The sequence below is a fragment of the Paramisgurnus dabryanus genome, chromosome 13, assembly GCF_030506205.2.
Source record: "Paramisgurnus dabryanus chromosome 13, PD_genome_1.1, whole genome shotgun sequence".
NCBI classification, from domain to species: Eukaryota; Metazoa; Chordata; class Actinopteri; order Cypriniformes; family Cobitidae; genus Paramisgurnus; species Paramisgurnus dabryanus.
Window position 1 is genome coordinate 33,897,631 of NC_133349.1, and position 12,559 is coordinate 33,910,189.

General features: G+C 51.9%; 25 non-coding genes across 25 annotated transcripts; 12 read left to right on the plus strand and 13 right to left on the minus strand.

The window, feature by feature from the left end:
- Nucleotides 1-160: 160 nt before the first annotated feature.
- Nucleotides 161-234, plus strand: trnam-cau (transfer RNA methionine (anticodon CAU)). The gene has a single exon. It is a non-coding gene; the product is annotated as a tRNA-Met (tRNA).
- A 432-nt stretch (nt 235-666) lies between these two features.
- Nucleotides 667-739, minus strand: trnar-acg (transfer RNA arginine (anticodon ACG)). Its single transcript has one exon. It is a non-coding gene; the product is annotated as a tRNA-Arg (tRNA).
- A 203-nt stretch (nt 740-942) lies between these two features.
- Nucleotides 943-1,025, minus strand: trnal-cag (transfer RNA leucine (anticodon CAG)). The gene has a single exon. It is a non-coding gene; the product is annotated as a tRNA-Leu (tRNA).
- A 1,124-nt stretch (nt 1,026-2,149) lies between these two features.
- On the plus strand, nt 2,150-2,223 carry trnam-cau (transfer RNA methionine (anticodon CAU)). Its single transcript has one exon. It is a non-coding gene; the product is annotated as a tRNA-Met (tRNA).
- A 432-nt stretch (nt 2,224-2,655) lies between these two features.
- On the minus strand, nt 2,656-2,728 carry trnar-acg (transfer RNA arginine (anticodon ACG)). The gene has a single exon. It is a non-coding gene; the product is annotated as a tRNA-Arg (tRNA).
- A 203-nt stretch (nt 2,729-2,931) lies between these two features.
- Nucleotides 2,932-3,014, minus strand: trnal-cag (transfer RNA leucine (anticodon CAG)). The gene has a single exon. It is a non-coding gene; the product is annotated as a tRNA-Leu (tRNA).
- Nucleotides 3,015-4,138: 1,124 nt separating this feature from the next.
- On the plus strand, nt 4,139-4,212 carry trnam-cau (transfer RNA methionine (anticodon CAU)). The gene has a single exon. It is a non-coding gene; the product is annotated as a tRNA-Met (tRNA).
- Nucleotides 4,213-4,304: 92 nt separating this feature from the next.
- Nucleotides 4,305-4,376, plus strand: trnae-cuc (transfer RNA glutamic acid (anticodon CUC)). Its single transcript has one exon. It is a non-coding gene; the product is annotated as a tRNA-Glu (tRNA).
- A 76-nt stretch (nt 4,377-4,452) lies between these two features.
- Nucleotides 4,453-4,525, minus strand: trnar-acg (transfer RNA arginine (anticodon ACG)). The gene has a single exon. It is a non-coding gene; the product is annotated as a tRNA-Arg (tRNA).
- A 203-nt stretch (nt 4,526-4,728) lies between these two features.
- On the minus strand, nt 4,729-4,811 carry trnal-cag (transfer RNA leucine (anticodon CAG)). The gene has a single exon. It is a non-coding gene; the product is annotated as a tRNA-Leu (tRNA).
- A 1,156-nt stretch (nt 4,812-5,967) lies between these two features.
- On the plus strand, nt 5,968-6,041 carry trnam-cau (transfer RNA methionine (anticodon CAU)). The gene has a single exon. It is a non-coding gene; the product is annotated as a tRNA-Met (tRNA).
- A 92-nt stretch (nt 6,042-6,133) lies between these two features.
- trnae-cuc (transfer RNA glutamic acid (anticodon CUC)) lies at nt 6,134-6,205 on the plus strand. The gene has a single exon. It is a non-coding gene; the product is annotated as a tRNA-Glu (tRNA).
- A 268-nt stretch (nt 6,206-6,473) lies between these two features.
- Nucleotides 6,474-6,546, minus strand: trnar-acg (transfer RNA arginine (anticodon ACG)). Its single transcript has one exon. It is a non-coding gene; the product is annotated as a tRNA-Arg (tRNA).
- Nucleotides 6,547-6,749: 203 nt separating this feature from the next.
- On the minus strand, nt 6,750-6,832 carry trnal-cag (transfer RNA leucine (anticodon CAG)). The gene has a single exon. It is a non-coding gene; the product is annotated as a tRNA-Leu (tRNA).
- Nucleotides 6,833-7,956: 1,124 nt separating this feature from the next.
- trnam-cau (transfer RNA methionine (anticodon CAU)) lies at nt 7,957-8,030 on the plus strand. The gene has a single exon. It is a non-coding gene; the product is annotated as a tRNA-Met (tRNA).
- A 92-nt stretch (nt 8,031-8,122) lies between these two features.
- trnae-cuc (transfer RNA glutamic acid (anticodon CUC)) lies at nt 8,123-8,194 on the plus strand. The gene has a single exon. It is a non-coding gene; the product is annotated as a tRNA-Glu (tRNA).
- Nucleotides 8,195-8,270: 76 nt separating this feature from the next.
- Nucleotides 8,271-8,343, minus strand: trnar-acg (transfer RNA arginine (anticodon ACG)). Its single transcript has one exon. It is a non-coding gene; the product is annotated as a tRNA-Arg (tRNA).
- Nucleotides 8,344-8,539: 196 nt separating this feature from the next.
- trnal-cag (transfer RNA leucine (anticodon CAG)) lies at nt 8,540-8,622 on the minus strand. The gene has a single exon. It is a non-coding gene; the product is annotated as a tRNA-Leu (tRNA).
- A 1,156-nt stretch (nt 8,623-9,778) lies between these two features.
- trnam-cau (transfer RNA methionine (anticodon CAU)) lies at nt 9,779-9,852 on the plus strand. Its single transcript has one exon. It is a non-coding gene; the product is annotated as a tRNA-Met (tRNA).
- A 92-nt stretch (nt 9,853-9,944) lies between these two features.
- trnae-cuc (transfer RNA glutamic acid (anticodon CUC)) lies at nt 9,945-10,016 on the plus strand. Its single transcript has one exon. It is a non-coding gene; the product is annotated as a tRNA-Glu (tRNA).
- A 268-nt stretch (nt 10,017-10,284) lies between these two features.
- trnar-acg (transfer RNA arginine (anticodon ACG)) lies at nt 10,285-10,357 on the minus strand. Its single transcript has one exon. It is a non-coding gene; the product is annotated as a tRNA-Arg (tRNA).
- A 1,067-nt stretch (nt 10,358-11,424) lies between these two features.
- trnam-cau (transfer RNA methionine (anticodon CAU)) lies at nt 11,425-11,498 on the plus strand. Its single transcript has one exon. It is a non-coding gene; the product is annotated as a tRNA-Met (tRNA).
- Nucleotides 11,499-11,590: 92 nt separating this feature from the next.
- trnae-cuc (transfer RNA glutamic acid (anticodon CUC)) lies at nt 11,591-11,662 on the plus strand. Its single transcript has one exon. It is a non-coding gene; the product is annotated as a tRNA-Glu (tRNA).
- A 268-nt stretch (nt 11,663-11,930) lies between these two features.
- trnar-acg (transfer RNA arginine (anticodon ACG)) lies at nt 11,931-12,003 on the minus strand. The gene has a single exon. It is a non-coding gene; the product is annotated as a tRNA-Arg (tRNA).
- Nucleotides 12,004-12,206: 203 nt separating this feature from the next.
- trnal-cag (transfer RNA leucine (anticodon CAG)) lies at nt 12,207-12,289 on the minus strand. The gene has a single exon. It is a non-coding gene; the product is annotated as a tRNA-Leu (tRNA).
- Nucleotides 12,290-12,559: the final 270 nt, after the last annotated feature.

The window sequence follows — 12,559 nt, forward strand, 5'->3', positions numbered from 1 at the left end:
GTACGTGTAACAAGTTAAGAATGAGAAGGTCCTCAGTGTGGGTAGCCAGAGTGCAAGAAGCCCAGTCGTGCCATGCTCGCAGGAGTTTCCCCGCTGGTGGCGCACAAAATGCCACGCAACCAGACGCAAGGGGCCACCCAGGCGCCACCGGTCCGGGCGTGCCTCGTTGGCGCAGTTAGGCAGCGCGTCAGTCTCATAATCTGAAGGTCGTGAGTTCGAGCCTCACACGGGGCAGGGTCACTTTTTGTCGACTACTTTGAGACTTTAGACCCATTTCCGTTCCGCACAGTCTGCCGCGCATCCACGGTCTGAGAGTCAGCGTGCCCTCCCTGGTGGTCTAGTGGCTAGGATTCGACGCTCTCACCGCCGCGGCCCGGGTTCGATTCCCGGTCAGGGAACGCTCTTTTGACGTGCGCTTGCCTTTTTCACCGGCCGGGTTATGCGCAAAGCTGGCTTCGAAGGCAAGGATCGCAGCACCTCCAAGAGGCAAAGGTCCACTGCCTCCGGGCCACCGACCTAAGGTCGGCAGGCTAATTTGCCTGCCTGCAGTCCTGCGCTCCGCCATCTGAGCAATCAGAGCCTGGTGTGCGTCCTCTGCTCTACTGAGGCATGTTGACGCAGGACAGCAGACACCCAACGTGCAGGAGGAAGGAGTAAAAGCACGATCGAGCCAGCCAGGAGTCAAACCTAGAATCTTCTGATCCGTAGTCAGACGCGTTATCCATTGCGCCACTGGCCCAACGCCAGGGCCATGGGCAGTCATGCTTGCAGAAGACAGCTGGATTCTGGAGGCCGGCATGCACAGCTGCCAAACTTCATCTCTACCAAAATGGGAAACCGGTTGGTCCCCCGCGTGCCTGCCTCCTGCCTTCTTTGAAAAGGACGCTCCCTCGAAAGAAACCACAATACACAGCACGGGGGGCTCCAACAAGGGCAATAGAATGTCAGAAGTGGGATTCAAACCCACGCCTCCAGAGGAGACTGCGACCTGAACGCAGCGCCTTAGACCGCTCGGCCATCCTGACGACCGCAGCTGCCACGAGCGAGTCGTTTTTCCTCCTCGGCGGATGTGTCGTTATAATTTTTGGAATGACTCACGGTTTTATTTCCTTCATGTAGCTCATCTTTAATTCTTATTTATTTCGTCACAACCGCCTTGAAATGGTGATGAATGTGGATTTCTCGAAATGAGGAACAATGTGCCTGAAGCCTTTCATTTGCCAAAAGCACACGCAGCCCGTCTCCATTTGCCCTGTAACGGATGCCTGTCAAAGTGGTTTTGCATACAACGATCCGTTCTCCCTTTCACATACTGTATTAGAACTGGGTCACAAAAAGGAATAGCCATTCTCAGACCCTGCTCGTTCTACATGAACGCGCAATGAAAATACTTGCTCAAATGCGGATGGATGCCATCATTGCAATTTAACGAAAAAGCGTCATCTCTGTACGTTTCACTGCCGCTTTATGGTTCACAGTTGCCTCCTAATGTAGCCAACTGTTAACCATACGGCGGTGACATCCTTAAAAGAACCGGTGGTATTGTGTCTCGAGCACACAAGGCAAACGAGGAATTCTTCAAGAGGTGAGTGCGAAGTACAGTTTACTGCCACAGGCAACGGCCGCAGAGCTTTTTCTTTAACAGATTCTAATACGTGGAACACGTCACCAGCTTACATTGGACAGTCTTTCAACTGTAGCACAATTAAAGTTTTCCCTTTGATAATGTGGCTAAAGACGAGCCAAACACGTGATCACTGAGTAACTGGGACTTTGCATTGTGGATATGTAACGTTATTCCATTAATCTGTCAGCTGTGTCAAATGTGTCAAATGTAAGTGTTTATTTATCATGGGTTTTATCTAGACTGAGAGCACGTGCGCCAAGATCGTCCAGCAACGGCAGGCGTGCCATTCTCGACACCATTTAAAAGACGATAGGAATCCTGGGCATGACATAGCCCCTCTGTGTCTCCTTGAAGTTATTTCTGTACGTGTAACAAGTTAAGAATGAGAAGGTCCTCAGTGTGGGTAGCCAGAGTGCAAGAAGCCCAGTCGTGCCATGCTCGCAGGAGTTTCCCCGCTGGTGGCGCACAAAATGCCACGCAACCAGACGCAAGGGGCCACCCAGGCGCCACCGGTCTGGGCGTGCCTCGTTGGCGCAGTTAGGCAGCGCGTCAGTCTCATAATCTGAAGGTCGTGAGTTCGAGCCTCACACGGGGCAGGGTGACTTTTTGTCGACTACTTTGAGACTTTAGACCCATTTCCGTTCCGCACAGTCTGCCGCGCATACACGGTCTGAGAGTCAGCGTGCCCTCCCTGGTGGTCTAGTGGCTAGGATTCGACGCTCTCACCGCCGCGGCCCGGGTTCGATTCCCGGTCAGGGAACGCTCTTTTGACGTGCGCTTGCCTTTTTCACCGGCCGGGTTATGCGCAAAGCTGGCTTCGAAGGCAAGGATCGCAGCACCTCCAAGAGGCAAAGGTCCACTGCCTCCGGGCCACCGACCTAAGGTCGGCAGGCTAATTTGCCTGCCTGCAGTCCTGCGCTCCGCCATCTGAGCAATCAGAGCCTGGTGTGCGTCCTCTGCTCTACTGAGGCATGTTGACGCAGGACAGCAGACACCCAACGTGCAGGAGGAAGGAGTAAAAGCACGATCGAGCCAGCCAGGAGTCAAACCTAGAATCTTCTGATCCGTAGTCAGACGCGTTATCCATTGCGCCACTGGCCCAACGCCAGGGCCATGGGCAGTCATGCTTGCAGAAGACAGCTGGATTCTGGAGGCCGGCATGCACAGCTGCCAAACTTCATCTCTACCAAAATGGGAAACCGGTTGGTCCCCCGCGTGCCTGCCTCCTGCCTTCTTTGAAAAGGACGCTCCCTCGAAAGAAACCACAATACACAGCACGGGGGGCTCCAACAAGGGCAATAGAATGTCAGAAGTGGGATTCAAACCCACGCCTCCAGAGGAGACTGCGACCTGAACGCAGCGCCTTAGACCGCTCGGCCATCCTGACGACCGCAGCTGCCACGAGCGAGTCGTTTTTCCTCCTCGGCGGATGTGTCGTTATAATTTTTGGAATGACTCACGGTTTTATTTCCTTCATGTAGCTCATCTTTAATTCTTATTTATTTCGTCACAACCGCCTTGAAATGGTGATGAATGTGGATTTCTCGAAATGAGGAACAATGTGCCTGAAGCCTTTCATTTGCCAAAAGCACACGCAGCCCGTCTCCATTTGCCCTGTAACGGATGCCTGTCAAAGTGGTTTTGCATACAACGATCCGTTCTCCCTTTCACATACTGTATTAGAACTGGGTCACAAAAAGGAATAGCCATTCTCAGACCCTGCTCGTTCTACATGAACGCGCAATGAAAATACTTGCTCAAATGCGGATGGATGCCATCATTGCAATTTAACGAAAAAGCGTCATCTCTGTACGTTTCACTGCCGCTTTATGGTTCACAGTTGCCTCCTAATGTAGCCAACTGTTAACCATACGGCGGTGACATCCTTAAAAGAACCGGTGGTATTGTGTCTCGAGCACACAAGGCAAACGAGGAATTCTTCAAGAGGTGAGTGCGAAGTACAGTTTACTGCCACAGGCAACGGCCGCAGAGCTTTTTCTTTAACAGATTCTAATACGTGGAACACGTCACCAGCTTACATTGGACAGTCTTTCAACTGTAGCACAATTAAAGTTTTCCCTTTGATAATGTGGCTAAAGACGAGCCAAACACGTGATCACTGAGTAACTGGGACTTTGCATTGTGGATATGTAACGTTATTCCATTAATCTGTCAGCTGTGTCAAATGTGTCAAATGTAAGTGTTTATTTATCATGGGTTTTATCTAGACTGAGAGCACGTGCGCCAAGATCGTCCAGCAACGGCAGGCGTGCCATTCTCGACACCATTTAAAAGACGATAGGAATCCTGGGCATGACATAGCCCCTCTGTGTCTCCTTGAAGTTATTTCTGTACGTGTAACAAGTTAAGAATGAGAAGGTCCTCAGTGTGGGTAGCCAGAGTGCAAGAAGCCCAGTCGTGCTCTGCTCGCAGGAGTTTCCTCGCTGGTGGCGCACAAAATGCCACGCAACCAGACGCAAGGGGCCACCCAGGCGTCACCGGTCCGGGTGTGCCTCGTTGGCGCAGTTAGGCAGCGCGTCAGTCTCATAATCTGAAGGTCGTGAGTTCGAGCCTCACACGGGGCAGGGTGACTTTTTGTCGACTACTTTGAGACTTTAGACCCATTTCCGTTCCGCACAGTCTGCCGGGCATCCACGGTCTGAGAGTCAGCGTGCCCTCCCTGGTGGTCTAGTGGCTAGGATTCGGCGCTCTCACCGCCGCGGCCCGGGTTCGATTCCCGGTCAGGGAACGCTCTGCTCTACTGAGGCATGTTGACGCAGGACAGCAGACACCCAACAAGCAGGAGGAAGGAGTAAAAGCACGATCGAGCCAGCCAGGAGTCGAACCTAGAATCTTCTGATCCGTAGTCAGACGCGTTATCCATTGCGCCACTGGCCCAACGCCAGGGCCATGGGCAGTCATGCTTGCAGAAGACAGCTGGATTCTGGAGGCCGGCATGCACAGCTGCCAAACTTCATCTCTACCAAAATGGGAAACCGGGTGGTCCCCCGCGTGCCTGCCTCCTGCCTTCTTTGAAAAGGACGCTCCCTCGAAAGAAACCACAATACACAGCACGGGGGGCTCCAACAAGGGCAATAGAATGTCAGAAGTGGGATTCGAACCCACGCCTCCAGAGGAGACTGCGACCTGAACGCAGCGCCTTAGACCGCTCGGCCATCCTGACGACCGCAGCTGCCACGAGCGAGTCGTTTTTCCTCCTCGGCGGATGTGTCGTTATAATTTTTGGAATGACTCACGGTTTTATTTCCTTCATGTAGCTCATCTTTAATTCTTATTTATTTCGTCACAACCGCCTTGAAATGGTGATGAATGTGGATTTCTCGAAATGAGGAACAATGTGCCTGAAGCCTTTCATTTGCCAAAAGCACACGCAGCCCGTCTCCATTTGCCCTGTAACGGATGCCTGTCAAAGTGGTTTTGCATACAACGATCCGTTCTCCCTTTCACATACTGTATTAGAACTGGGTCACAAAAAGGAATAGCCATTCTCAGACCCTGCTCGTTCTACATGAACGCGCAATGAAAATACTTGCTCAAATGCGGATGGATGCCATCATTGCAATTTAACGAAAAAGCGTCATCTCTGTACGTTTCACTGCCGCTTTACCACCGGTTCTTTTAAGGATGTCACCGCCGTATGGTTAACAGTTGGCTACATTAGGAGGCAACTGTGAACCATACGGCGGTGACATCCTTAAAAGAACCGGTGGTATTGTGTCTCGAGCACACAAGGCAAACGAGGAATTCTTCAAGAGGTGAGTGCGAAGTACAGTTTACTGCCACAGGCAACGGCCGCAGAGCTTGTTCTTTAACAGATTCTAATACGTGGAACACGTCACCAGCTTACATTGGACAGTCTTTCAACTGTAGCACAATTAAAGTTTTCCCTTTGATAATGTGGCTAAAGACGAGCCAAACACGTGATCACTGAGTAACTGGGACTTTGCATTGTGGATATGTAACGTTATTCCATTAATCTGTCAGCTGTGTCAAATGTGTCAAATGTAAGTGTTTATTTATCATGGGTTTTATCTAGACTGAGAGCACGTGCGCCAAGATCGTCCAGCAACGGCAGGCGTGCCATTCTCGACACCATTTAAAAGACGATAGGAATCCTGGGCATGACATAGCCCCTCTGTGTCTCCTTGAAGTTATTTCTGTACGTGTAACAAGTTAAGAATGAGAAGGTCCTCAGTGTGGGTAGCCAGAGTGCAAGAAGCCCAGTCGTGCTCTGCTCGCAGGAGTTTCCTCGCTGGTGGCGCACAAAATGCCACGCAACCAGACGCAAGGGGCCACCCAGGCGCCACCGGTCCGGGCGTGCCTCGTTGGCGCAGTTAGGCAGCGCGTCAGTCTCATAATCTGAAGGTCGTGAGTTCGAGCCTCACACGGGGCAGGGTGACTTTTTGTCGACTACTTTGAGACTTTAGACCCATTTCCGTTGCGCACAGTCTGCCGGGCATCCACGGTCTGAGAGTCAGCGTGCCCTCCCTGGTGGTCTAGTGGCTAGGATTCGGCGCTCTCACCGCCGCGGCCCGGGTTCGATTCCCGGTCAGGGAACGCTCTTTTGACGTGCGCTTGCCTTTTTCACCGGCCAGGTTATGCGCAAAGCTGGCTTCGAAGGCAAGGATCGCAGCACCTCCAAGAGGCAAAGGTCCACTGCCTCCGGGCCACCGACCTAAGGTCGGCAGGCTAATTTGCCTGCCTGCAGTCCTGCGCTCCGCCATCTGAGCAATCAGAGCCTGGTGTGCGTCCTCTGCTCTACTGAGGCATGTTGACGCAGGACAGCAGACACCCAACGTGCAGGAGGAAGGAGTAAAAGCACGATCGAGCCAGCCAGGAGTCGAACCTAGAATCTTCTGATCCGTAGTCAGACGCGTTATCCATTGCGCCACTGGCCCAACGCCAGGGCCATGGGCAGTCATGCTTGCAGAAGACAGCTGGATTCTGGAGGCCGGCATGCACAGCTGCCAAACTTCATCTCTACCAAATTGGAAAACCGGTTGGTCCCCCGCGTGCCTGCCTCCTGCCTTCTTTGAAAAGGACGCTCCCTCGAAAGAAACCACAATACACAGCACGGGGGGCTCCAACAAGGGCAATAGAATGTCAGAAGTGGGATTCGAACCCACGCCTCCAGAGGAGACTGCGACCTGAACGCAGCGCCTTAGACGGCTCGGCCATCCTGACGACCGCAGCTGTCACGAGCGAGTCGTTTTTCCTCCTCGGCGGATGTGTCGTTATAATTTTTGGAATGACTCACGGTTTTATTTCCTTCATGTAGCTCATCTTTAATTCTTATTTATTTCGCCACAACCGCCTTGAAATGGTGATGAATGTGGATTTCTCGAAATGAGGAACAATGTGCCTGAAGCCTTTCATTTGCCAAAAGCACACGCAGCGCGTCTCCATTTGCCCTGTAACGGATGCCTGTCAAAGTGGTTTTGCATACAACGATCCGTTCTCCCTTTCACATACTGTATTAGAACTGGGTCACAAAAAGGAATAGCCATTCTCAGACCCTGCTCGTTCTACATGAACGCGCAATGAAAATACTTGCTCAAATGCGGATGGATGCCATCATTGCAATTTAACGAAAAAGCGTCATCTCTGTACGTTTCACTGCCGCTTTATGGTTCACAGTTGCCTCCTAATGTAGCCAACTGTTAACCATACGGCGGTGACATCCTTAAAAGAACCGGTGGTATTGTGTCTCGAGCACACAAGGCAAACGAGGAATTCTTCAAGAGGTGAGTGCGAAGTACAGTTTACTGCCACAGGCAACGGCCGCAGAGCTTTTTCTTTAACAGATTCTAATACGTGGAACACGTCACCAGCTTACATTGGACAGTCTTTCAACTGTAGCACAATTAAAGTTTTCCCTTTGATAATGTGGCTAAAGACGAGCCAAACACGTGATCACTGAGTAACTGGGACTTTGCATTGTGGATATGTAACGTTATTCCATTAATCTGTCAGCTGTGTCAAATGTGTCAAATGTAAGTGTTTATTTATCATGGGTTTTATCTAGACTGAGAGCACGTGCGCCAAGATCGTCCAGCAACGGCAGGCGTGCCATTCTCGACACCATTTAAAAGACGATAGGAATCCTGGGCATGACATAGCCCCTCTGTGTCTCCTTGAAGTTATTTCTGTACGTGTAACAAGTTAAGAATGAGAAGGTCCTCAGTGTGGGTAGCTAGAGTGCAAGAATCCCAGTCGTGCTCTGCTCGCAGGAGTTTCCTCGCTGGTGGCGCACAAAATGCCACGCAACCAGACGCAAGGGGCCACCCAGGCGTCACCGGTCCGGGCGTGCCTCGTTGGCGCAGTTAGGCAGCGCGTCAGTCTCATAATCTGAAGGTCGTGAGTTCGAGCCTCACACGGGGCAGGGTGACTTTTTGTCGACTACTTTGAGACTTTAGACCCATTTCCGTTCCGCACAGTCTGCCGGGCATCCACGGTCTGAGAGTCAGCGTGCCCTCCCTGGTGGTCTAGTGGCTAGGATTCGGCGCTCTCACCGCCGTGGCCCGGGTTCGATTCCCGGTCAGGGAACGCTCTGCTCTACTGAGGCATGTTGACGCAGGACAGCAGACACCCAACAAGCAGGAGGAAGGAGTAAAAGCACGATCGAGCCAGCCAGGAGTCGAACCTAGAATCTTCTGATCCGTAGTCAGACGCGTTATCCATTGCGCCACTGGCCCAACGCCAGGGCCATGGGCAGTCATGCTTGCAGAAGACAGCTGGATTCTGGAGGCCGGCATGCACAGCTGCCAAACTTCATCTCTACCAAAATGGGAAACCGGGTGGTCCCCCGCGTGCCTGCCTCCTTTGAAAAGGACGCTCCCTCGAAAGAAACCACAATACACAGCACGGGGGGCTCCAACAAGGGCAATAGAATGTCAGAAGTGGGATTCGAACCCACGCCTCCAGAGGAGACTGCGACCTGAACGCAGCGCCTTAGACCGCTCGGCCATCCTGACGACCGCAGCTGCCACGAGCGAGTCGTTTTTCCTCCTCGGCGGATGTGTCGTTATAATTTTTGGAATGACTCTTGGTTTTATTTCCTTCATGTAGCTCATCTTTAATTCTTATTTATTTCGTCACAACCGCCTTGAAATGGTGATGAATGTGGATTTCTCGAAATGAGGAACAATGTGCCTGAAGCCTTTCATTTGCCAAAAGCACACGCAGCCCGTCTCCATTTGCCCTGTAACGGATGCCTGTCAAAGTGGTTTTGCATACAACGATCCGTTCTCCCTTTCACATACTGTATTAGAACTGGGTCACAAAAAGGAATAGCCATTCTCAGACCCTGCTCGTTCTACATGAACGCGCAATGAAAATACTTGCTCAAATGCGGATGGATGCCATCATTGCAATTTAACGAAAAAGCGTCATCTCTGTACGTTTCACTGCCGCTTTACCACCGGTTCTTTTAAGGATGTCACCGCCGTATGGTTAACAGTTGGCTACATTAGGAGGCAACTGTTAACCATACGGCGGTGACATCCTTAAAAGAACCGGTGGTATTGTGTCTCGAGCACACAAGGCAAACGAGGAATTCTTCAAGAGGTGAGTGCGAAGTACAGTTTACTGCCACAGGCAACGGCCGCAGAGCTTTTTCTTTAACAGATTCTAATACGTGGAACACGTCACCAGCTTACATTGGACAGTCTTTCAACTGTAGCACAATTAAAGTTTTCCCTTTGATAATGTGGCTAAAGACGAGCCAAACACGTGATCACTGAGTAACTGGGACTTTGCATTGTGGATATGTAACGTTATTCCATTAATCTGTCAGCTGTGTCAAATGTGTCAAATGTAAGTGTTTATTTATCATGGGTTTTATCTAGACTGAGAGCACGTGCGCCAAGATCGTCCAGCAAGGGCAGGCGTGCCATTCTCGACACCATTTAAAAGACGATAGGAATCCTGGGCATGACATAGCCCCTCTGTGTCTCCTTGAAGTTATTTCTGTACGTGTAACAAGTTAAGAATGAGAAGGTCCTCAGTGTGGGTAGCCAGAGTGCAAGAAGCCCAGTCGTGCTCTGCTCGCAGGAGTTTCCTCGCTGGTGGCGCACAAAATGCCACGCAACCAGACGCAAGGGGCCACCCAGGCGCCACCGGTCCGGGCGTGCCTCGTTGGCGCAGTTAGGCAGCGCGTCAGTCTCATAATCTGAAGGTCGTGAGTTCGAGCCTCACACGGGGCAGGGTGACTTTTTGTCGACTACTTTGAGACTTTAGACCCATTTCCGTTCCGCACAGTCTGCCGGGCATCCATGGTCTGAGAGTCAGCGTGCCCTCCCTGGTGGTCTAGTGGCTAGGATTCGGCGCTCTCACCGCCGCGGCCCGGGTTCGATTCCCGGTCAGGGAACGCTCTTTTGACGTGCGCTTGCCTTTTTCACCGGCCGGGTTATGCGCAAAGCTGGCTTCGAAGGCAAGGATCGCAGCACCTCCAAGAGGCAAAGGTCCACTGCCTCCGGGCCACCGACCTAAGGTCGGCAGGCTAATTTGCCTGCCTGCAGTCCTGCGCTCCGCCATCTGCGCAATCAGAGCCTGGTGTGCGTCCTCTGCTCTACTGAGGCATGTTGACGCAGGACAGCAGACACCCAACGTGCAGGAGGAAGGAGTAAAAGCACGATCGAGCCAGCCAGGAGTCGAACCTAGAATCTTCTGATCCGTAGTCAGACGCGTTATCCATTGCGCCACTGGCCCAACGCCAGGGCCATGGGCAGTCATGCTTGCAGAAGACAGCTGGATTCTGGAGGCCGGCATGCACAGCTGCCAAACTTCATCTCTACTGAATGTGGATTTCTCGAAATGAGGAACAATGTGCCTGAAGCCTTTCATTTGCCAAAAGCACACGCAACCCGTCTCCATTTGCCCTGTAACGGATGCCTGTCAAAGTGGTTTTGCATACAACGATCCGTTCTCCCTTTCACATACTGTATTAGAACTGGGTCACAAAAAGGAATAGCCATTCTCAGACCCTGCTCGTTCTACATGAACGCGCAATGAAAATACTTGCTCAAATGCGGATGGATGCCATCATTGCAATTTAACGAAAAAGCGTCATCTCTGTACGTTTCAGTGCCGCTTTATGGTTCACAGTTGCCTCCTAATGTAGCCAACTGTTAACCATACGGCGGTGACATCCTTAAAAGAACCGATGGTGTTGTGTCTCGAGCACACAAGGCAAACGAGGAATTCTTCAAGAGGTGAGTGCGAAGTACAGTGCACTGCCACAGGCAACGGCCGCAGAGCTTTTTCTTTAACAGATTCTAATACGTGGAACACGTCACCAGCTTACATTGGACAGTCTTTCAACTGTAGCACAATTAAAGTTTTCCCTTTGATAATGTGGCTAAAGACGAGCCAAACACGTGATCACTGAGTAACTGGGACTTTGCATTGTGGATATGTAACGTTATTCCATTAATCTGTCAGCTGTGTCAAATGTGTCAAATGTAAGTGTTTATTTATCATGGGTTTTATCTAGACTGAGAGCACGTGCGCCAAGATCGTCCAGCAACGGCAGGCGTGCCATTCTCGACACCATTTAAAAGACGATAGGAATCCTGGGCATGACATAGCCCCTCTGTGTCTCCTTGAAGTTATTTCTGTACGTGTAACAAGTTAAGAATGAGAAGGTCCTCAGTGTGGGTAGCCAGAGTGCAAGAAGCCCAGTCGTGCTCTGCTCGCAGGAGTTTCCTCGCTGGTGGCGCACAAAATGCCACGCAACCAGACGCAAGGGGCCACCCAGGCGCCACCGGTCCGGGCGTGCCTCGTTGGCGCAGTTAGGCAGCGCGTCAGTCTCATAATCTGAAGGTCGTGAGTTCGAGCCTCACACGGGGCAGGGTGACTTTTTGTCGACTTCTTTGAGACTTTAGACCCATTTCCGTTGCGCACAGTCTGCCGGGCATCCACGGTCTGAGAGTCAGCGTGCCCTCCCTGGTGGTCTAGTGGTTAGGATTCGGCGCTCTCACCGCCGCGGCCCGGGTTCGATTCCCGGTCAGGGAACGCTCTTTTGACGTGCGCTTGCCTTTTTCACCGGCCAGGTTATGCGCAAAGCTGGCTTCGAAGGCAAGGATCGCAGCACCTCCAAGAGGCAAAGGTCCACTGCCTCCGGGCCACCGACCTAAGGTCGGCAGGCTAATTTGCCTGCCTGCAGTCCTGCGCTCCGCCATCTGAGCAATCAGAGCCTGGTGTGCGTCCTCTGCTCTACTGAGGCATGTTGACGCAGGACAGCAGACACCCAACGTGCAGGAGGAAGGAGTAAAAGCACGATCGAGCCAGCCAGGAGTCGAACCTAGAATCTTCTGATCCGTAGTCAGACGCGTTATCCATTGCGCCACTGGCCCAACGCCAGGGCCATGGGCAGTCATGCTTGCAGAAGACAGCTGGATTCTGGAGGCCGGCATGCACAGCTGCCAAACTTCATCTCTACCAAAATGGAAAACCGGTTAGTCCCCCGCGTGCCTGCCTCCTGCCTTCTTTGAAAAGGACGCTCCCTCGAAAGAAACCACAATACACAGCACGGGGGGCTCCAACAAGGGCAATAGAATGTCAGAAGTGGGATTCGAACCCACGCCTCCAGAGGAGACTGCGACCTGAACGCAGCGCCTTAGACCGCTCGGCCATCCTGACGACCGCAGCTATCACGAGCGAGTCGTTTTTCCTCCTCGGCGGATGTGTCGTTATAATTTTTGGAATGACTCACGGTTTTATTTCCTTCATGTAGCTCATCTTTAATTCTTATTTATTTCGCCACAACCGCCTTGAAATGGTGATGAATGTGGATTTCTCGAAATGAGGAACAATGTGCCTGAAGCCTTTCATTTGCCAAAAGCACACGCAGCGCGTCTCCATTTGGATGCCTGTCAAAGTGGTTTTGCATACAACGATCCGTTCTCCCTT